The 21,171-nt window shown below is 41.9% G+C and overlaps 1 protein-coding gene across 6 annotated transcripts in view; it reads right to left on the bottom strand.

The window, feature by feature from the left end:
• Positions 1 to 21,171, bottom strand: part of GRIA3 (glutamate ionotropic receptor AMPA type subunit 3) — a 281,171-nt gene that overhangs the window by 161,341 nt on the left and 98,659 nt on the right. The gene's annotated exons all lie outside the window — the stretch shown is intronic.

Genomic DNA, 21,171 nt, shown 5'->3' with positions numbered 1-21,171 from the left:
CTCTCTCTCTCTGACTATCATAAATAAAAAAAAAAAAGAAAAAAAAAAGAAAAAGATTTCTTATCTGGACAGTGACTTCTCTGAAAACATTTTTGACATTCTTAATTTTAAGAATGCAAGGTTATGGCAAACCTCTTAACATTCCCGAATTTTGGGGGTGAGGCATGGGTGCCGGCTACCAGCAATAAAGAGAGGAGCTGGAAAGTCAAGGCAAATTTATGTCAAGATGAAAGGAGTTTGGATGTGATTGGAAAGGACTGTCACTTATTCTGCCTGGAAGTGCAGAAATTTCTTGATCCTGATACTATTGGAAGGCTGTCAAAGGTAATATTAAGGGCAAGCTTTTGCCTAGAGGATACAGAGGGGCTAAAGATACAGTCCTAAAGACAGCAGAGAGCATACTTCTCCCTTGAGGAAAGAAAGTTCCCTTTGACTTAATCCTGTGGTCTAAAAACTGCTTGGGAAACACCCAAAGTGGAATGTGCAGAATTTACAAGGTAAAGTAAGGATTTGCATGTGCCCTCTCAGACTAAAAAAAAGAAACACACACATAAAAACATCACTAAGATCAACTCATTTTTGATTATTTTCTTTCAGTTGAGTTTTTCCAATGGGGATACAACAGTGGATTTAACAGTATGGGTGAGGCTAGTATTTCATCTTGCACAGGCCTTGGGCTTCCGGAACAGTGGCTGAATCTTGCCTGAACTGTAGAGAAGTTAGGTTGTCTGAGATGGCCAGGATTCTCCTAAGTCTCTTAGCATTCTCAAATATGAGCCAGAATTTAGTGATGGTCCTAATCTCTTCATTGTATAAATGAGAAACTGAAGTCCAGAGGGAGAAAATGATTTATTCAACTTGACCATGACTGCAACCCATTTCTTGTTTTAACTTTCAATATTAATGTGAAATGATGTTTCTACTGTGTTTTCTGGATAAAAATTCATTCTGGGGCAGCCCCGGTGGTCAGCGGTTTAGCGCTGCCTTTAGTCCAGGGGGTGATCCTGGAGACCAAGAATCGAGTCCCGTATCTGGCTCCCTGCATGGAGCCTGCTTCTCCCTCTGCCTGTGTCTCTGCCTCTCTCTCACTCTGTGTCTCTCATGAATAAATAAATAAAAATTTAAAAAAATCCTCCTCAAATCTAGCCGAGACTTCCCTTTGGTTCTGGGGCCCATTCTAATTTACACGGGCTTTGAAACTCCTGGCTTAATTCATCTTGCCTAATCACACAGTTCTCAGGCAAGGCCCAGCCTTCTCTAGCATCTTTGATCTCTAAGGACTTAACTCTGGCTGCCCTCCACACCTAGAAAAGCCTCACTTCCCCCATAAGCCACTCATCTGTTAAAACTCAGTTCAAGACATATCTCATCAAACAGATCACCTAGCTGAGATGGTGGGGAAATGAAGGTTCCAAGCTCTCACATCTATCCTCTATTAGTCTGAGAATCTTAGACTACAGAGGGTGACCACTATCTCTCAAGGGTTATGGGTGAATGCCACCTTTAAGTCATTGCTGGAACGATAGATTTCTTTTAAATTATCATGTGTAAATTTTTTACTCTCATTCCTCAGATTTTTAAAGACTTTATTTATTTATTTGAAAGAGAGAGGAAGAGAGAGAGAGAGAGAGAGCACAAGTGGGGTGAGCAGAGGGGGAAGGAGAAGGAGGAGGAAAGAATCTCAAACATACTCCATGCTGAGCACAGAGCCCGATGTGGGGCTTGACAACCCTGAGATCATGACCTGAGCCGAAACCAAGAGTCAGATGCTTAATGGGCTGAGCCATGCAGGTGTCCCTCATTCCTCAGTTTTTAAATTGAACTGCTTTTACTTGTCCTGTCAAGTCTGGGATAGGAATATAAATTCACGTTTCTCGAATGCTTAATTTGGGCTCAGCACTGTGCTAAGCCCTTGTACACATTATTACATCTAATCCCTCCAACAATCCTAGGCATAGGTAGTTATCCCCAATGAACAGATGAGGAGATTGAGCCTCAGAGAGGTAGGTGCTTATAGATAAATGCACATAACTAGTAAATTTTGGAGCTGGGATCCATATCCAGGTGGGGCTTCTAAACTCACGCTCTCCTTTCTCCTCATCAGTGGCTGAAATTACTCCAACATGTGCAGTTGTTCAGGAACTATGGAGTCATACATTTTTCTATGTATTTCTACACGACAAGGAGGGCTTTAGAACACATTGTTGTATAACTACCTGGAGACACCCCGGGATTTTTCAGGCCCACTAGGATGCATGCTGCGCAATCAACCATAGGTGAATGCTTAACAGGAACACAGTCAGAGTCGTCTGGATAATGGCATATCGCTCATCAGTTAATCACCACCTTTGGAGTTGAGCTGCAGTTACTAGACTGGGGGTTTTTATCATTGCTTGTGCCTGTATTTATTTCTCACACTGTCTCGGATGCCCCCTGCCTCCAAAACAGCTGTTTTTTTCTGACTTCCCTATTTCTGTCAAATTTCCTAGTTATCAAATCTGAGCATTATCTGTGACTTTTCCATTGCCCTAAGCAAACATGAAGTGAAATTAATTCATCCTTTCTGTGTCTTCACCATTCTTTATATTCCCATGACTACCAGCTATCTTGAAGTTATTACTGGCATTTGCTTGGGCTGCTGCAAACTGTCCTTCCCCTTCTGTCCAAACTGCTCACGAAGACCAGCTTTAACATTCTCATTCTTTTGATTACATAATAGCTATGCTCATTCTCAAAAACCTTCAAAAGTTTTTCTTTGCCTCTGCGATAAAGTTCAGAGGAAGTATTATAAATGTTTCCATTTGCTTGCAATCCAGGATTTACCTTCTAAGAAAGTCTTGAGAGGCTCTTTAAACTGGGTGAGATTGTGGTTGTTCCTTTCCCATTCTGGGACTCAGTTTCTTCAATGTTCTATTTTGAGGGGTCCCTTAAGGACTATATACATAACTACTGTCAGAGTTTGGAGAGGGTAGATCAAGAACATTCTATTCTGCTAATAGACAGGGGGGCTAGGACTTAGAGAAAAGGAAAGATAATCTGAAAGAGGACAGTGAGAAAACATCTTTATAAAAATTTCTGTCCACTTATCCTCATTGTTCCTATCTAGTGTTTCACTTGGGAATGGACACTTTTGCTCATGCTGAGTGTGAAGTTAAGAGGTACAAACAAAGCTAGCCCTACCATTAGGCCCAGCCTCTTTTGCCACCCATGGCACAGATTACCAAGAAGGTTGGCTGGCCAAGATAGAGGGAAAAGTAGAGACCTGTGGATGAGAAGGAGGTTAATTGGCCCTAGCAGCCATCAAAGTCATGGCCTGGGCTTCATTTAGCCAGGGGATCCACCTAACTGAGTTAATGAGTTGCAAATGACAAACAACCATATGGCTATTGCTGAATTTAGGAGTGCTTCAGCAAACTAGAATCTGGAAGGTTTACAGAGGGAGAACCCTGAATCACTTACAGTTAAGATGGTGACTCTAGTGATGGACTGCTGGGAACAGGCACTGGCAAGGAATTTATTTGAATAAAATGAATCTAATTAAGAACCATGTAGCTAGTCATCATAATGATTGGGTTAGTGGAGGGACTAGTCAACCATGCCCAAAAAGCTTCTGTGCTCATTGAGGCAAAGTGCTCAGTGACAGAACTTAACAAAATGGCTAAGTGAGTTCCTCTTGGCTGGAAATTTGATCCCACTGGCCAGTGTGGTAGGTCTATGTATCATTTTGAAGGAGATGTGGAGTTGTAGGGTTCTATGCAGATTAAAGTATTATTCAGCACTCCATGAGAGTTAAACAACTGGCAAAGGAGAGCAGGGACAGTGGACAAGAGGAAAACAGTTAATGATGAATAGTTCTTTGGCTTGGAGATCCTACTGGAGCTAGCAATGGGCCAGTCCAGCCAGACTTGCTCCCACACAGCTACTGGGGGGTGTAGGTATGGGACCATTCTGGATCTTCAAGTAGGCCTACTTTTAAAGCCATCTTAAATTTGCCAATGTGTTTTAAAATATTGCTTGATAACCTCCTTAGGCCATAAAACATGTTTATTTTTTGGCTTAAAAGCACATAATCATAATGCTCTGGAATCTTCTTAGGGGAATCTTCCCATCTGCAGTGTTTAGCTCTGCAAATATCAATGTAATAGAGCATCCCCTAAGCCAAATACAATGTTCTTTAAGATTTATTTTGAATAAAGAACACAATCAGCAGCAAAGCTAAAGAGAAAAGGATTCAGGAATTAGTTTAGGAGAGAAACAAGACAGAGCATTTTCCAGCAAATTTATGTTTTAACAACTCCAGGAGTTATACACCTTGCACTTCAGACAAGAAATGGGCTTGCTCTGTCCAGCCCAGTATTGATGCACTAATGACATCTGGGGCCTCCTCAAGGGGTACATTGCTCTCCACTGAGGAGCTAAATAGTGCAAAAGGCATATTTCCTATAAACTCAAAGCTGTGGCAACTGCCCAGCTTAGCTGGCCTCACTTGGATAGAAGATTGTTTTTTTCAGCATGAAATAAATGGATTGTGCCTTGGATGATGTAGCTGCTTCCGTTGTCTTAACCACTGATGCAGATCACAGCATGAGTGATGTGGCAGCAGCAGCCATCCAGATCCACTGTGAAAGGAGACGCGATAAATGGTGTGGCTGGACCCAAAATGAGTTTGGCCTGCATGATTGGCTTCAGGAAGCTGGGCAGGTGCCCAGGAAGGCTTATTCAAGTAACCCAGGTCCCAAGAAAGATAGTCTATGCCAAGGTCCACATTTGCCACACCCTCTGCCCAGCTCTGGTTACACTAGAGGATTATTTTAGCCTCAGTATTAAAGGATGCTATTGTTAGCTGCCAAGAAGAGAGGTCACTACCTCTTACTCCAAGTAGCGCAGTTGGGTTGAACTCATTCAGAAGATGGCAGATGTTCTTGCTACTTAAAGTATGATCCCTAGGTCAGAATATCGATTATAGATGACCCTAAACATGATGTATTGACATCTTTGCTACTTAAAGTATGGTTCATGGACCAGCAACAGTGGCAGCACCAAGGCTGTTTGTTAGAAATGCAGACTCTCAGGTCCCACCCCAGACTTAAATGAATCAGAATCTGCCTTTTAACAAGCTCCCCATAATCTGTAAGCACATCAGAATTTAAGAAGTACTGGTCTGGTCATTATTATATATCTACTGAGAACCACACCTTGGCTGGTTAACAGATGGGTGATTCAGAGGGAGGGAAAGCCTAGGCTTTGATGGAAGTTACAGATGGGAAATGAATAGTGTTGGTCCGCTAGGAGGGGACCAGGGTATGAATTGGCAAAGGATGGAGAGTGACTCACTTGCTCCACCTAGGCCCAGGACAAGTTTCTTGACAATATGCTGAGAAATTTATGTTGGTGGCTCTGTGACGTATGGAGTAGCAAGTGAGGGTCTTTATCAACTGGGAATATTTCAAGGTTCCAACCAAGACAGACCCAGTGAAAATCCTAGCATTATCAGGCTGGCAAGTACTCTTTACTACACAGGCCAAATGGGCAGCCTAATCTCATCTCTTATTCTGTCATCTTGCCTTTCCGATCGGCCATGGAGCCTCACAAGGGGCTGTAGCCAAAGAGTTCTGGGCAGAAAGACTATATAGCATTATGGCTCTCCCTACAGGCATGAAGGGCTGCATTTAGGAAGACCCTGGACTGAGTCCTATAGTAAGTAACAAGGAACAAAAGATCCAGAAGACTATACCCAGAGCTATCTGCCTAGGCAGTATGGAAGCTGCAGACACTTGATGAGAAACTCTTGAACCTTCTCAGAGGTGAGGTATGGGGAGTTAATGCAGTACCATTACCCCTCAGTCATGTCTCTGTCCTATGTGATATGCTATTTTATTCCAGGTTTTGAAATACTCCTGAAGCTTTGCTTCCAGTGGTTTTTGCCAAAGAACAAATTCCATAAATCCCACATCAAATCCTATCAACTTGAAGCCATCCAGTTTTTGTTCTCCTTGAACCAACCACAAAACCCACATGACAAGACAAAGAGAAATGCTACCTCCTATGAGTATCCCCCAACACCAACTCCAAGTTAGTCAGCAAGTTCTATGGAGCTGAGCAAAATTTGCTAGCTGATAGGATATGGACATGGATGAAAATTCTGAAAGTGGCCCCGAAGGCATCCCAAGGTTGTTTCCAGGGTGAAGATGCTGTGGGGACTTTGTCCTGACTTTGCCTCATGGTGGCTGCATGAAGATGAAAGGCTTGTAAATGGTTTCCTGTCCCTAGAGCCTGACAGTCCCCTGTGCCATTTTAATTTAAGCTTTGTGGATTGGACTAGAATGAACAAGCAGGGGAGGTTAATTATCCTAATTAGAAAAGAAGTGAAGTTATGGCCCTTCTAGGTCAGGCACTTGGACAAACTTCCCTTGGCTCCAAGCTTTGAGCATTAGCTCCTTACTTGATTGCCAAAGGATACACAAAGCCTCCTCCCCAATCTTTTGCCAAAGCCCCTGGAGCAAGACAAGATAATTCTTTTTAGGAAATGGTATGCGATCAGCCTGTGTCCCAAGGCCAAAGAGAGGGTTATCTGCAGGTGGCAGATATGTGGGCACAGCCTGGTGGGTACAGGTATTTGGGTCCACCCCCAGGCTTCCCTCCTCTGTCTGTAGTGCTAAGCGAGCTACATTGAGCCGGCTTGAAATGTGATAATTTCAAAAGACATGCATCTTTCCCTGAGCCTCTCAATATCCTATCTTCAGCTGGCCAAGGATGTTGGTATCTCTCTGGAAGGCAAACTCCTCTGGGATTCTGTTGGTACTTCTTGAATCAGTATTTTGTTGTTGGACTTGTTGATTCCCAACTACAACACACTTTAGATGATGTATGTGAAATTTCTTAGCAGAGTGTTTGACACATAGTACACGCTCACTAAATGTGAGATTACTCCCTTCCTTCCTACTAGAGAAGATTGTGTCTGGTACACAATCATAATCATCACTTGTTCTGCCCTCTGAGCCTTGTATTTGATGTGTGATGTGATAGCAATTTGTGATCTGGTGACATAAAGGGAAACATACATAAAGCCTTAGATAAAGCTAGAGTAGTAACTGTATAATATTAAAGATCAAACTGGCCAATTATTCAGACAGACCCAACAGATATGTCTAGTACTTGCCTTTGAATTATCCATGTACCCAAGGGATGAATAAAAAAAAGACCTTAAGCGCCATCTTTCAAAACAGGCCTCAGATTGTTGAATGATCAATTTGTGGGTCTATTACAATTTGCCTTATTCACACAGAATCGTCCAAGAGCATTAACATCAATGACTCCTAACAGAATGATAGAGCAAGTGGAGGTCTCAATAGACCATTTAATCTACCCAACCCTGCTTCCCCTGGCCTCCCATCTCCAGCCATTCTGTCTACCGGCTCTTTAAAATGTACTCTTCAGAATTATTTGCAACAGGGTCAGGGAATCTAAGGTGTGAATGCCACACTTAAATTCACTTATAGTTAATTTTGGAATCTTTTTTATGCTTTATAATTGAATATGTATCAGCATGATATGGGAGTGGACTTAAATACAAAGGCCTGTGCTAAAAGAAATGTGAAACCACCCCACTTTTTATGCCCATCTCTCGTGCAGTTTGGACTCATGACTCTCTCCATGCTCACCTCTCAGATTTGTACAAAACATTCACCTCTGTAGAATTGTACTTCCCCAAATCTTCCCTGGTGTGAAGGGTATGTATGTCCATTTTAAAAGATGAATGGAAAGGAAACAGAGGACGTTTGACACACTGGGGGAAAAGGTAATTACGAAAAATGGATTTTCATGGTCCAACTCAAAAGCAGTATTGGCGCTGAGGGTAAGTAACCCCAATAATTAGGCAAGCAGAATACAGGAGACATGTCTTCTGAGGTCTTGGGGTTTATGCTTGTTATAAAAACATTTGGAAATGCATAGAAAAATCTAAATGTTGTGATATATAACTGATACAGACAATAGAGAGATCATGCAGTCACTCTTTTGACTTGGCCTTGTTCATTTTTTGCTTTGTTCTGTTAGCTCCCAAGTCTTGGCATCACACCCCTTAGTAAGTGGAGCCAGTGCCCCCCAGCAGTCAGAATCAGCAGCAGAGTTTTACTTTGGCCTTGAGTGGGCGTGGGTTCAAAATAAGATCGGCTGGTATAAACTTGATTTGAAAGCAGGTTTCTCTTAGACTTCTAGAAGCCTAAGTCCAAAGTTTGATTGTGGCTCAGACAAGTTTCTTGAGCAAGTTCTTCTTAGGGGAGGAAGTATCCATGTGCTAGGTTTACTAGGAGAAGAAGTGATGGCCTCAGAAATATTTATTTATTATTATAGAACGTTTAAGGTTTATTTTTCTGTTATTGCAGCTTTATACTATCACTGTTTAGAGGAAGAAGGACCAGAAGTGCATTTTGGACTTGCTGAGTGTTGGCAGAAAAAACGTCTTAAGAAGATAAGGCATTTTTGTTAAGACTGCCACCAAATCCCAAGACTGCCTGCAGCATTATTGACAGTAAGTAAAATCATCTTTTTATTTATTTTATCTGATTTATTCCAAGACTCTCTTGCCTTTCAATTAATAATGCAAACTTAATTTCAAACTAGCTCCAGGCCAATATAACCCTCTTGGAAGCAGTTGCCAAACTTCCTTTTACTTAATTCATTTAATAATTCCATGCTTGTCAGATGGACTTCTGTTCTTACATGGGAGGTGGCCTCATCAGCTCTCTTAAGGATAGTCATCAAAAGGACTCTGATAGCCTTCCATAGATGAGCTCAGCAAAACCTCTGCCCTTAGTCAACTTGGGCTAATAATCCCAAGACTGTGTCCTGGTCTCTGGTACTTCGAAGGCACTGAATGACAGAGGGAGCCTCAGAGGAACTATTTTCCTCTGAGGTAGGTCCTGCTAGAATTATTCATAATTCTAAAAATACAGAGGCCTTTCAAGAGATTGTAGAGATGAAATAATCATAGAACAGAATGGAAAGGGACCTTGGATACTATCTAATCAAATGTTTTTATTTTATGGATGCACATACTAAGGGCCAGAGGGGAATGTGGTGTGCTCGGAGAATTGGAGAGGAAGGAGGAGCAGGAAAGTGCCTTCTAGTAATGCATATGGAATTTTCTGGGTACTTGTCAGGAAGTCCGTGTGTTGTTATTAAACTGTTATAGAAAATATCTCCAATGCATGTAAGTCTACTTTTCTTCCCAAGCAAATGTAACCAAATGAATATTGTGGAATTATTCATGATGCTTCAGGATCTTGCAATATCTCAGGATCATCAGTCTGAACATAGGTATTCATTGCCCAGGACTATAGAAGTCAAAAGTGGAAGTAGTTGGCCAAATGTGCACTGACTCTGGTGGAGTCCAAGAAAATTGTCACGTTTATGAAACTCTGATATCACCTGCTCTCTCCTTTTTTTTTTTTTTTTAAATCACTTGTTTCTTTCCTAAAAACTCTGGGCAGAAATTCTGGCTATTTGGAGATTCTGACCCATCACACTCCGAATGATTGAGATTTTACTATAAAAAGATAGCTGAATGTTATTTTGGAACCTGAAATGAGGGCAGACACATTGTATGCCTTCATTGGATTCTCCTTGGACTTAGCATTAAAACTGGAGCCTTTGGGTAGTAGGAGATTCTCCCCACAGAGGAAATGTGTGAAGCAAGCCAGGATATTCCTGGGACATGGAAGTCAGACATCAGGGTAGAGGTGTTGAGACTGTGGGATCAAAGAGCATGGCATTCGTTGCAAAGCCCTAGAGCAATACTGATACTGCCTGAAATGAGCAATAATGTAAAGCATGAAGCATAGAGAGAACTTCATGGAAAGGGCTAGACCTTTTAACCACAGTGCCTTTCCAGATAGACATTTCTTTAAAATGTTTAGATAGTGAAGCATGTGATTCTCAAAATGGATGACAGACCATTGCCAGGAGATATCCTATCAGGTGAATCATACATTTCATTCACCTTAACATCCTTTCCTTAACAATCCAGCGCATTGTCACCCACACCAAAGTTACAAATATTCCTCGGAAGTATCCTTTCATTTCTCTGGCTAGGGAGAACTAAGCCTTCCTACCTGGATCAGAGCACGCCTCTGAAAATGAATGATTTCATACTTATTGGGTTGATCAAACTTATATTTTGCCCACTATTGAGTAATTCTGCTTCCCAACGTGATTGATCAAGGGTGTGAGCCTGGACACACCCTTGCCAAATCCTGCAGCCTACCTTTCCTTTGAAGTGCCACAGGGCATATCTGAATAAAATCTAAATACACTAAAATTAATTTGACCTTAAAGAAATTTTGCAGTAGTCCTTGAAAGTAATAGGAGACCCTTCAGGGGTGAGAAATGGTGAAGGGCCTGGCAGTGGGAATTTTCTGCTCCCAAACTTGGATTTGAAACACTCCCTGGGCACCCAGGCCATAGGAAAGAAATCCTGTTGAAGGTGTGTAATGGTGGATACTTGTCCTTTCAGGCTTAGACAGAGGATAAAAATCACCAAGGAGAAAGCCATGACCTTTGAAATAGCCGCTTCTCCAGACTTTCTCTGACCTTATCAAGAGATTAAAACCCCTGGATGGAAACTTCCAGCTTAGAGGGAAAGATTCCAGTATTAGGACAATACATGGGCTCAGGTTACCCTTGACTTCTTTTAACACACTGAAGTGGCTTCATGTGGATAGAGTGATAGACCCATACAGCAATCCCCAGAATGTCAGGAAGAGACAGCAGTAAACTGAGTAAATGCTTTCTACTATATAAAATTACGAGCGGGACACCTGGGTGGCTCAGTGGTTGAGCACCTGCCCCTGGCTCAGGGCGTGATCCGCGGTCTCAGGATCGAGTCCCACATCGGGCTCCCTGCTTGGAACCCGCTTCTCCCTCTGCCTACGTCTCTGCCTTTCTCTTTCTCTTTCATGAATAAATAAATAAAACCTTTAAAAAAATTATGAGCAACCGGGGGGGATAGGAGTATTATTATCTCTAAGATAAAATTAAGGTCCAGAGAAGGGCATGTTTTGGCCAAGATTATCTAGCTTCTGCTGGGAGCAAGGAGGCAATCTTAGGTCAGTCTGGTTCCAAATCCTAACTCTTCCTACCTCACTAGAGACCTGGGAGGAGGAGGCCGCTATGAATGAAAGATGCTTCCAAAACTATAGAGAATATATTGGGATTAGAAAGACACTTAAAGACCATCCAATCAGTCTTACTTTATAGACATGGAAACCAAGGTCCAGAAAAGGATATTGATTGAGTCAAGATGACACAGAAGAGAGTTTAGCCAAAAATTTAACACCAAACTCATCTTATCTGAATGAGAACCCAAGTCTAAAAAGAACCAAAATCTACTCTCTAATGCAGTGACATCTGATTCTGTGACTATAATATGATTCCAAACAATCCTGAACATTCTCAGATCTGTCTCTTAAAGATGTGGTTTGCCCAGAAGTTCTATTTATTCCATAATGGGTTCATGGCGGGGGGGGGGGCAGATACCTTTATTCTAGGCCTTGGGAACAACCTGAACCCCTTACTCTTTTTTTTGAACCCCTTACTCTTGTAAGCTGTCTAGGATGCCCTTGCCACTGGCCATGAAGTTATCCAGGCAGAAAAGTGGGAATTACCAGGTAAAGCTATACCACTCCTTAAAAAACAAATATTTTTTATGAACTTTGTTTCAAATAGTAAAATCTGCCTGAAATCTTATATGAAGACATTACCACTAATATTTTCAGCTAATTCTTTTTTTTTCAAGCTTTTATTTATGTATTTGAGAAAGAGAGAGAGCACAAGCAGCGGGGAGGTATAGAGAGAGGGAGAAGCAGACTCCCCGCTGAGCAGGGAGCCCAATTTGGGGCTTAATCCCAGGACCCTAAGCTGAAGGCACTTAACTGACTGAGCCACCCAGGTGCTCCTAACCATCTAATTCTTGTGTAGGCCCAGCATCCACAGTAAGATTGGACTCTCAATAATTTGAGAAATTTAGATTTAGAATTGTTTTCTCTTTCTGCCTCCTTAGGCACATTTTAAGTTAAGTAATGGATTTAAGAGTGTGGGCTCTGGGAATGTCTGAGTGGCTTAGTTGGTTGAGTGACTCTTGATTTCGGCTCAGGTCAGGATCTTGCAGTTGTGGGATTGAGCCCCATGTCAGGCTCTGTGCTTATTGTGGAATCTGCTTGAGATTTTCTCTCTCCCTCTGCCTCTGCCCCTATCCCCAACTCAAATAAATAAAATTTTTAAAAAAGGAGTATGGTCTCTGTAGTCACAAAAAGCAGTGTTCAAATTCTAACTCTACCACCTACAAGCTGTGTGATTTTGGAAGAGCTATTCAACCTTCCGTGCATCAGTTTCCCCATGCATAAAATGAACATAGTAATAGCTGATATTTATTAGATGGTCACTACATGCTAGACATTGTTCTCAGTGTTCATACATTTCAACTTCTTTCATTCTCATGGGTAATTATCCCCTGAGGTAGGTGCTACTATTTCCATTCTACAGAGGAGGAAACTAAGGCACAGAGTTTCAATATCTTGCCCATGATCACACAGCTGGTAAATAGTAAAAGCAGGATTAAACCCAGATTGTCTGATTTCAGAGCTGGCTATTTAGGTACTGCGCAACATCTAACTCATTGAGTTAATGTAAGGATAAAGTGGTGTATTATATTAAAAAGTGAAAAAAAAAAAGTGAAACCTAGGGCCTTGTCATATAGAGGCATTTGATAAACATTAGCTGTTGTTACCAGTTTCCCCTACTTTCCAAAATATTGATTGGTAACCTGTACATAACTCCCATTTCTAAAAAGCCTTTCTTGAATAACCCATCCCACCTGATCTTCCTCATGACTGCATTATTGCAATATAAAGCACACAATTTAGGACTAGATTACATATTGCCCTGGGTAAAAACCAAACAAAACATGTCTTTTCCTTTTCTGTATTTTCCACAGTGCCTAATAGTCCCATAGGGGCTCCAAACATGTTTGTGGACTGGAATCTGCAGTGTAACTCTTAGTGCCTGGTGACAGGAATGACAACTGTTCCCACAGTACAGTGCTTCTCAAGCTATTTGTTTGTTTGTTTGTTTAATGCTTCTCAAGCTTTTAAGCACACATGAATCACATGGGAATCTTGGGAATGTGGATTCTGATTCCAGAGGTTTGCATTTGTGACAAGCTCCCAGGTGATCCTGATGCTTATAGTTTATAAGCCATACTTTAAGTAGTAAGGTTAGAGGGTGTGGAGTCTTTAGGGGCTTTTCCAGAATTGGTATATTTTGGGAGAGGCAAGCTGGAATCCATTTAATAAACTAAGGTATATAAGGACTTATATGTCACAACAGAAGGTGAAATCAGGCATTTTATTCTCATTGATAAACAATATTACGGAAATTTGAGACTGGTCATGAGCAGCCATTCATTTAACAAGACCTCATAAAAACCCTACTAATGCAAAGCTTTGTGCTAACAGTCACTGGGCAGTATGGAGATGAATTTAAGGTAGAGTAGGCTACACATTGCCATGTGGATTTGTCAACTTCGGTAAAGGCCTCTGCTTTCTGCTTCAGTGAACTAAATGGACGTTGCACGCCCAAAATTGAAATCTGGAAGGAAAGGAGTATAATTATTTATTTGTGTGCAAGAATTAGTAATGCCAATTAAGGCCATTTAGATTTGCTGATTGTACTTAACACTGTATTTTCCACCACTTATTATTGGAATAATTATTTGTGTCAAAGTAATTTCTGAGGGAACATAGTGTAATTTATCTCAAGCCCCAGTTAGATGATCTTGATATATCAGCCTCTTGAATAGTAGCAGGAGACATAGGTCTTTAAATGGTGTGTGGAAGTAGGGTGGGAGGTGGGGAGGGTGCTGGTAACAGGAGCAGGGAGAAGAACCAGTTTGATTCATGAGCATGGGGTAAGCAAATAACATCCTGGACATTTATTTACAGACTTTTCTCAAATGAGGCAGGGGCAGCAAAAGCTATAGGTAGCATAGTTCAATAGTAAGAACGCTGGGCCAGAAATCAGGAGACCTGCAATCTAGTTTATCTCCTCTATTGATCTAGTTGTAGGACCTTGGATAAGTTGCCCCACTTCTCCAAGCCTGCCAAAGCAGAATGAAGCATAGCAGTCCTAACAGATCCAAAGACATTATCTGAGAATGACAGGTTGACAAACAAAAGTGATATTAAAAAGTCAGGGTCAGGGATCCCTGGGTGGCGCAGCGGTTTGGTGCCTGCCTTTGGCCCAGGGCGTGATCCTGGAGACCTGGGATCGAATCCCACATCGGGCTCCCGGTGCATGGAGCCTGCTTCTCCCTCTGCCTGTGCCTCTGCCTCTCTCTCTCTCTCTCTGTTACTATCATAAATAAATAAAAATTAAAAAAAAAAGTCAGGGTCACATAAGCAACTATTTTGCACGCAAAAATTGTTCTTAAATTTCTCAGATATATAATGGAAAACCAAAGATCATTCTCTCTCAAGTGGGAGTGGGAGACATACTGTTCCACTCGCAGAATATTTTTTCTACCAGAGAAAGGGTCTCTTCCCACATATTATTTATCTTAGTGACACATTCCAAAATTTTTAAGAATGGAGATAGAAAAGAGGTTTAGGAGGTTGGATCCTCTCCCACACTTCCACCAGATATGTCCTTCATTGAAAAGAAAAATTGTAATCTGAGCCTTGCGTATATCTGTGTGCCATTTGCCCGTTACATCTAAAAACTAGAGTGTGCCAAAACCCCAATCAGAACTAATAAATGTTTCTGATCAATCTGCTCCCAGTCGACTTGGGTTTTATTGCAACAATTATTCATTCCCTTTCTTATAGATCGTAATTTTGACTCAGTGAGCGTCTGGCTCCAGCTATTGGCCACGACACTTAAATCACAGTGTACTTTGGTTGGTGCCCCTCTTGCAGGGTGACCATAACTCAGAACACTTCCTGGGTATGCTATTTAAATATCCAACTCAGCATTCTGCGATATAAAGAACCCCTCCGTGCCATTTGTTATGATAGGTGCTGTGAGGCACGACTCTGATTCCCGAGACTCAAATGTACAATAAATCCGACTACACTCTGCTGGCAGTGCACATAATTATAAAATATGCAGAACGCTTGTTATTAACTAGTCTCATGGAGAAGATCTACTGTGCCATGCAGGATATATTTGGGAATAGAGCTACAAACAGTGATTGATTTTTTAAAATTCATGTCTCTCCTATCCTTTTAATCATTCAACCTCTAAGAACTAGCAAACATTTATAGACATTTAATGAATGGGAAGCAAGGCCCATTTGCAAAGGCTGATAAAAATTATTGTTTGCCTCTTAAGTGAAGATTAAGTTCCGGTTTTGTTTTTAATATGAAATTATTTAACACAGCATTTTTTATGGGGTCTATGCAGAAATGGAGACCAAGATATAAATCAGGTGGGAATTATCAAGGGAGCCACCTAATAGTTATAAAAACAATGAAAGCCATGCCTAACCTTTAACTGTTTGAATCCCAGTTGAATAGGCTATCATTTTTTGACCAACATTTATTCTCAGAAGATAGGCTTTTGTGTACCTTAAACATCCAACAACAAAAACACTAAGAGCATTCACACAATTCCTTCCTCTGCCATGAAGCTACGGCGATTCCTTGTTTGTAGGGTCCTTGTAGAAGGGACTGAATGGGAAGCCGTACGGATGGTGCCAGGCCCCGTTACAGGGAGAGGCTGCAGCCATTAAGAACAGAAATTGCCTTTGCTCAGTTGATGCCAGCTGCAAGAATCTTTTTAGTGTGGTGCGTCCCGGAGTGTGATGCTACTGGGCTCCTGTTCCAGGAAGTATTCCCAGCCATGGCCACACAGAGAGATGTCTTCAACACGGCCTTTTCCTTTTCCTGTGTGGGAGGGAGAATCTTGGGCACAGCAGATCCTGGAACGTGCTTCTGTTAGTGCCAAGTGACTCCTTACTGGAAAGTCGAGGCCACAAGGCCCCAGAAAGAATAGCTTCCCCAGATTAAGGAGCCTCCAAACGGATGCTCACCTGTGTAGCAGCTGATTTCTTGCAACTATAAGAGAGTGGCTATCACACTCTCAGGTTAGAGGGAACACTTGAAATTCAGCTGTCTTCAGTTTCTGCTATTCACTGCTGACTGCTGACATTCTCTTCTCTGTGTCTGCCCAGCAGAGCTTATGAGCGCAGAGTCCGGAATCAGACTGTAGCACCTCATTTCTTAGCTCTGCTTCCTAATAGCTGCACAGCTCTGGGTAAGTTATCTGTCACCCATTGGGTTGTCAGGATGCAATAAAATAATGCATATGAAGCACTTAATCCAGTGCTGCCTGGTCCACGATAAGCAGCCGATAGATGTGGTTTCTTGAATTATTAGTAAGGTCTTGTTGAGTTACGAGGGGCAGAAGCCTGGCTGAAACTGCCCTTAAAGAAAGCATTGTTGGCTTTAGTTACTGGAAAGTTTAAAGATCAAATGATATCAGGACTCAGTTTCTTCATTGCTTCTCCCTGCTTCACAACGATCAAATTTCGACATAAACTTTGTACCTCAGTTTTTTAGTCTGTAAAATCGGATAATAATAATAAATCTAGGGGCGCCTGGCTGGCTAGGTGGTTGAGCATCTGCCTTTGGCTCGGGTCATGATCTCAGGGTCCTGGGATCGAACCCTGCCCTGGCTCCCTGATCAGTGGGGAGCCTGCTTCTCCCTCTCCCTCTGTCGCTCTCCCTGCCTGTGCTCTCTCTCTCTCTGTCAAATAACTACATAAAAATATTTTTAAAAATAATAAATCTACTTCATAGGATTATTATAAAAACTCAGTGCGTTCATGCGTACTAGGTGCTTGCTATTATAATTAGTTTGGTTGCTCTTATTTGAATATGCAGCATCTCTTTACCCTGTGTTTTCCCTTGACGTCTTGACACCCCTTCTCCCTTCTGCTTCTGCCTTCAACTGCTTCTTTTATTCTCCTTCCCGTGTCCCTTCCATGCCTATTCTATTTACACTGCTCTGTGAATTATTATCACCGTCCCATCACCCCACCAATTTCAGTGCCTCCAGTCTATGGAGACGTTATGCAGGCAAGGTTTCCTATCAGGTATGGGCAAGCAAAAGTACAGAGGATGACCTGTAGATATGAACACTTGCATCTAATCCATTGATGTTTTGCCCTTCCATCAGCCATATCTTCCCCATTGGATTTTTTCATGCAATGTTTGATGAGAAGGATTTATCAGAGACTGTCACTCTCCTGCTCCTCTCTCAGGAGTCCAGGGGCTGCCTATCCTGGACTTCCTTCAGGGACCCCCTCACTTCGCTCTGCCTGGGCCCTAAACTACAAACCATCCCATTCCTATCCCTCAAAAAAACTGCCCATTTTAGGTACCATATATTTAGGGCCCTGATCTTATCTGGGTGACAATGGGCCAACAAAATAAACTAGTAGCATATAACACGTCATCCTTTCCTGGGAATGGAAGGCACCCATCACCAGACAGCCCTTAAGAAACAACATTAATGGGACTTGCACTCTTACGGGCCAAGAGAAAAAATATGTGGGCAAGAAGTTCCTTCTCAAATCACATTCTGTGGGTTGTCTTGCCAGCCTGCAGAAAGGTTAATTTTGAAGAGTCTATGCATTGTGATCCTAGTGGCCACTCCCAGACTTCCCCGAAGTCCTTTTCTGTTCTGCCTTTCCCAAAAACAAAATGTTACTGGACTTGGGTTTCAAACTAAAGGGAATATGTGTCTGGCCCCATCCACATCAAAGCAGCAAAGATCCTTTCTTTCTCGGGAGCCATTCATTCATCTTTCCTTGGAGAGAGAATTCCCAAGAACAAGCCCTCAATAGAAATCATTCTGGAGCTCTTAATCATTTTGCCTTTGCTATTTTAAGGGGTAGAGGTCTTCAAAGATATCAGTCAGCAAGAATGATGAGATTGGAAGCTGTATGGGAATAAAGGTAGGGAGGCGAGCTGGCACCTAAGGCTCTTGTGCCATTGTACTGCTGTCCATAGCTGGAACCTATTCTGCAGCCCATCGTCAAAAGCAATTTGCAGTACATCCAGGCACAAATTCAATTAAAAAACAGGAAGGAATTTGCATGCATAAAATAACTCTGATGCATGGTTTTAAAAAAATGACCCTGATAGCTAAAATTCAAAGGCCTTTCTTTGTGAAGGTCCATATCTGGAGCGGGTTAGCTGATGTTTGAGTCTCTGCCCCCAAACTATCTGAAAGATTAGATGAAATTACATTCTCAAAGCTCAGGGCGGCTTGGTGGCTAGGAACAAAATAAAACCTGACACACACAGCTAGACGTTAGTCTTGGTGAGTTACCCCAGTGAAGAAGCTTCATTCTTTGAATTCTGGATAGCCTGAGGCAAAAGCCAGATGTCAAAGCACATGGCACAGTGTTTGGCACCTAGTAGGTGCCCAGTGAGTATTCGTTGAACTGAATGAGTGGCCAAAGCTCTCCTTTGGTCTTTGGCAGGCACTGTTTGTTGTCTACCCAAGATCAATTTCCCTCTTCTTTGCTAACATAATCCTGGTTTTGTTTAAGGTGGCAATGTGCCCAGCTAAATACTCTCTTTCCCAGTCTCCCTTGCAACTGGTGTTGAGTGGGTGGGGCATGTAATATAATGCTAGCCAAGGAGATGTAAATGGAAGCCTATTGGGGAAACTGGCAAAGATTTTGTTTTCCCCAAAAAAGGTGATAGATGTGATTGGTACTGCCCTTTCTTCATCTTCCTGACTCTTGGGAGCACTGATGTCTTAGTTATCTTGTGACCATGAGGTAACAACCATGAAGGTGAAAGCCAACATGCTCAGGATGGTAGAACAGAGAGGAAGAAGTTACGTCTTTGATGGCATTCTTGAACAATGGAATCAATGCCTACAACTACCTACTTGGAGGCTTCTGTTGCATATTTTGAAAAGCCCTATTTGTTTAAACTGCTGCTAGTCAGGATTTTGTTACTTGCAGCTTCATGTGATCCTAATAGATACATATCTCTCTGCCACCAGGCTTCCGGGACCTTAAAGTTAGTTCCTGGCTATTCAGCATGTCTCACTAGAGCACTTCACCCAATGTTAGGCTGCTATGCCAATGCTACTGCCAGTGTAATGCATAGACTCTTCAAAATTAACCTGTCTGCAGGCTGGCAAAATTATCCACAGAATGTGATTTGAGAAAAGTTTCGGGTCTCTCCTGACCTCCATCCACCAACACAAATAAAACCAAAGGATAACCTTTTCTGTGTCATACTTCTTCAGGGCCTGGTGTAGAGATAGGAGTTAACTGAATAAATGTCTGTGTATTAAAGCTTTAACTCATAACAGAGTTCTCCAAACTGTTAGCCTCAAAGGGTGGCTCCTTCCATTCCAACAACTGGGTTTTGATAGCTGTGGCAGGACATCAAAGGACACATTTTTAGCCAAAGAAAGATTTTGGGTGTCCATCAACCCCACATTGGAAGTAGTCACCTTCAAAAGGTCGGGCTGTATTTGGAACTATTGTGGGGATGACTTTTTATTCCCTTCACAGATTTTATTTAGTTGTCAGTAGCATTTGCATGATCCTGAGAAGTAATGCAAAAAAAAAAAAAAAAAAAAAAAAAAAAAAAAAAAAAGCACTGGATATGATCCTCTGCAGAATTGTAAAAGTTACTGTGCTGTATAAATTGAGAACATGATTATGATGTCTAATGCAAACACATTTTTTCAGACAGACTCCCTTACACACACACACACACAAACACACACACACACACACACCCTTGAAAAGAGGGAGCAAGAGAACAAAATTTAGAAGCTCATTAAAGCTGAGCAATGATGAATTGCATGTGGTGGGTGCCCCTCCCATGCAGAAGACACACTTGTTTAGTTCTATGTCTCTGTGTTTTAGCAGCCTATGCCCCCATGGTGTTTTCTGACCTTCATTAGTTAAGCCACCATGTGTGGAATTGTACTGAGAAGCCCATAATGAAAATAAACCAAAGTTATACAGTGACTAGCCAGGAGACACAAAATATATACTAGCTCTAACTCAACGGTAAACCAAAAAGCAAAAACACTGGCAGACTTACAGTTGCCACAGTGAGGGGGAAGGATTGCATTTCATCCTCAAACTTCCAGGATCTTCCCCACTCTTGAGAGATAAGAAGAGGGGCATGCCAAGTAATGAACTGACAATATTTCAGTGCCATGGCAGGAGAGTTCCAACCCTTGTGTCTGACTATCTAATCAACGCTGTTCTCAGGTACTTTCCTCACCACCTTTTCTCCCCCGCCCCTCCTTTTTCTCTTGTATCTTAGTGCATCATTTCAATATAAGCTATGGCATTTCTCAGAACATTAAAAAGACTAAAGTCAGTATGGAATATAAATAGCTTTGAAACATCTCCAGAATGTGTCATAAAGAAGCAGGGGAGATAAAAATTTAAAGAGAGAGAAGGTATAAACATAAAATAAAATAAAAGCATCTTAAAAAACCCAAATCTTTTCCTTACTGGGTGGAATTTGTCAGGGACTTAGGTATGTGTGCTTTAAGCAACCTGAGAAACGTTCTAGGCAAATGGATTCATATTGTTTGCAGGGATGGAGGGTGGTGGAGGGTGGGGGTGTCGTATGGAAGGGTGAAGGAGGGAGGCGCCTGGTGTCTCTCCTAGTCTCACAAGGTTTCTTGTGGGGCATGTAGATCCATGAAAGGGGGAGTAGTGGTCCGTTAAGAGAAATAAAACTTCCCCTAGGGTCCTTGACTTAACATAACACTTGGTTAATCCTTTCTTTAGGGGTTCTCCAATTTAGTATGTACCAGAAACACCAATAACCTGAAGCGCTTAAGTACTGGAAGCACCCATATTCCCATCTCACTTCAGGAAGTTCTGATTCACTAGGTCTACAGTGGGTTCCCTTATTTTCATTCTTAATAAATACCCTGGATGATTCTGCCACTGTTCATTTGGGGATTATACTTTGAGAAGCATTGTTTTATGCAGTAGGGAGAGAGACCATACTCTCTGTGGCTTCCTTCTAGACTCCAAAGCAGGGGGCTCTTCTATTTCTAGAGAAACCAGGGCATGAAAGAAGCAAATGTTTCCATTAGAAATGGTGCTAGTCA

The sequence above is a fragment of the Vulpes lagopus genome, chromosome X (genome assembly GCF_018345385.1).
Source record: "Vulpes lagopus strain Blue_001 chromosome X, ASM1834538v1, whole genome shotgun sequence".
NCBI classification, from domain to species: Eukaryota; Metazoa; Chordata; class Mammalia; order Carnivora; family Canidae; genus Vulpes; species Vulpes lagopus.
The sequence above is the reverse complement of the archived record's forward strand: the minus strand, read 5'-3'. Positions and strand labels throughout refer to the sequence as shown.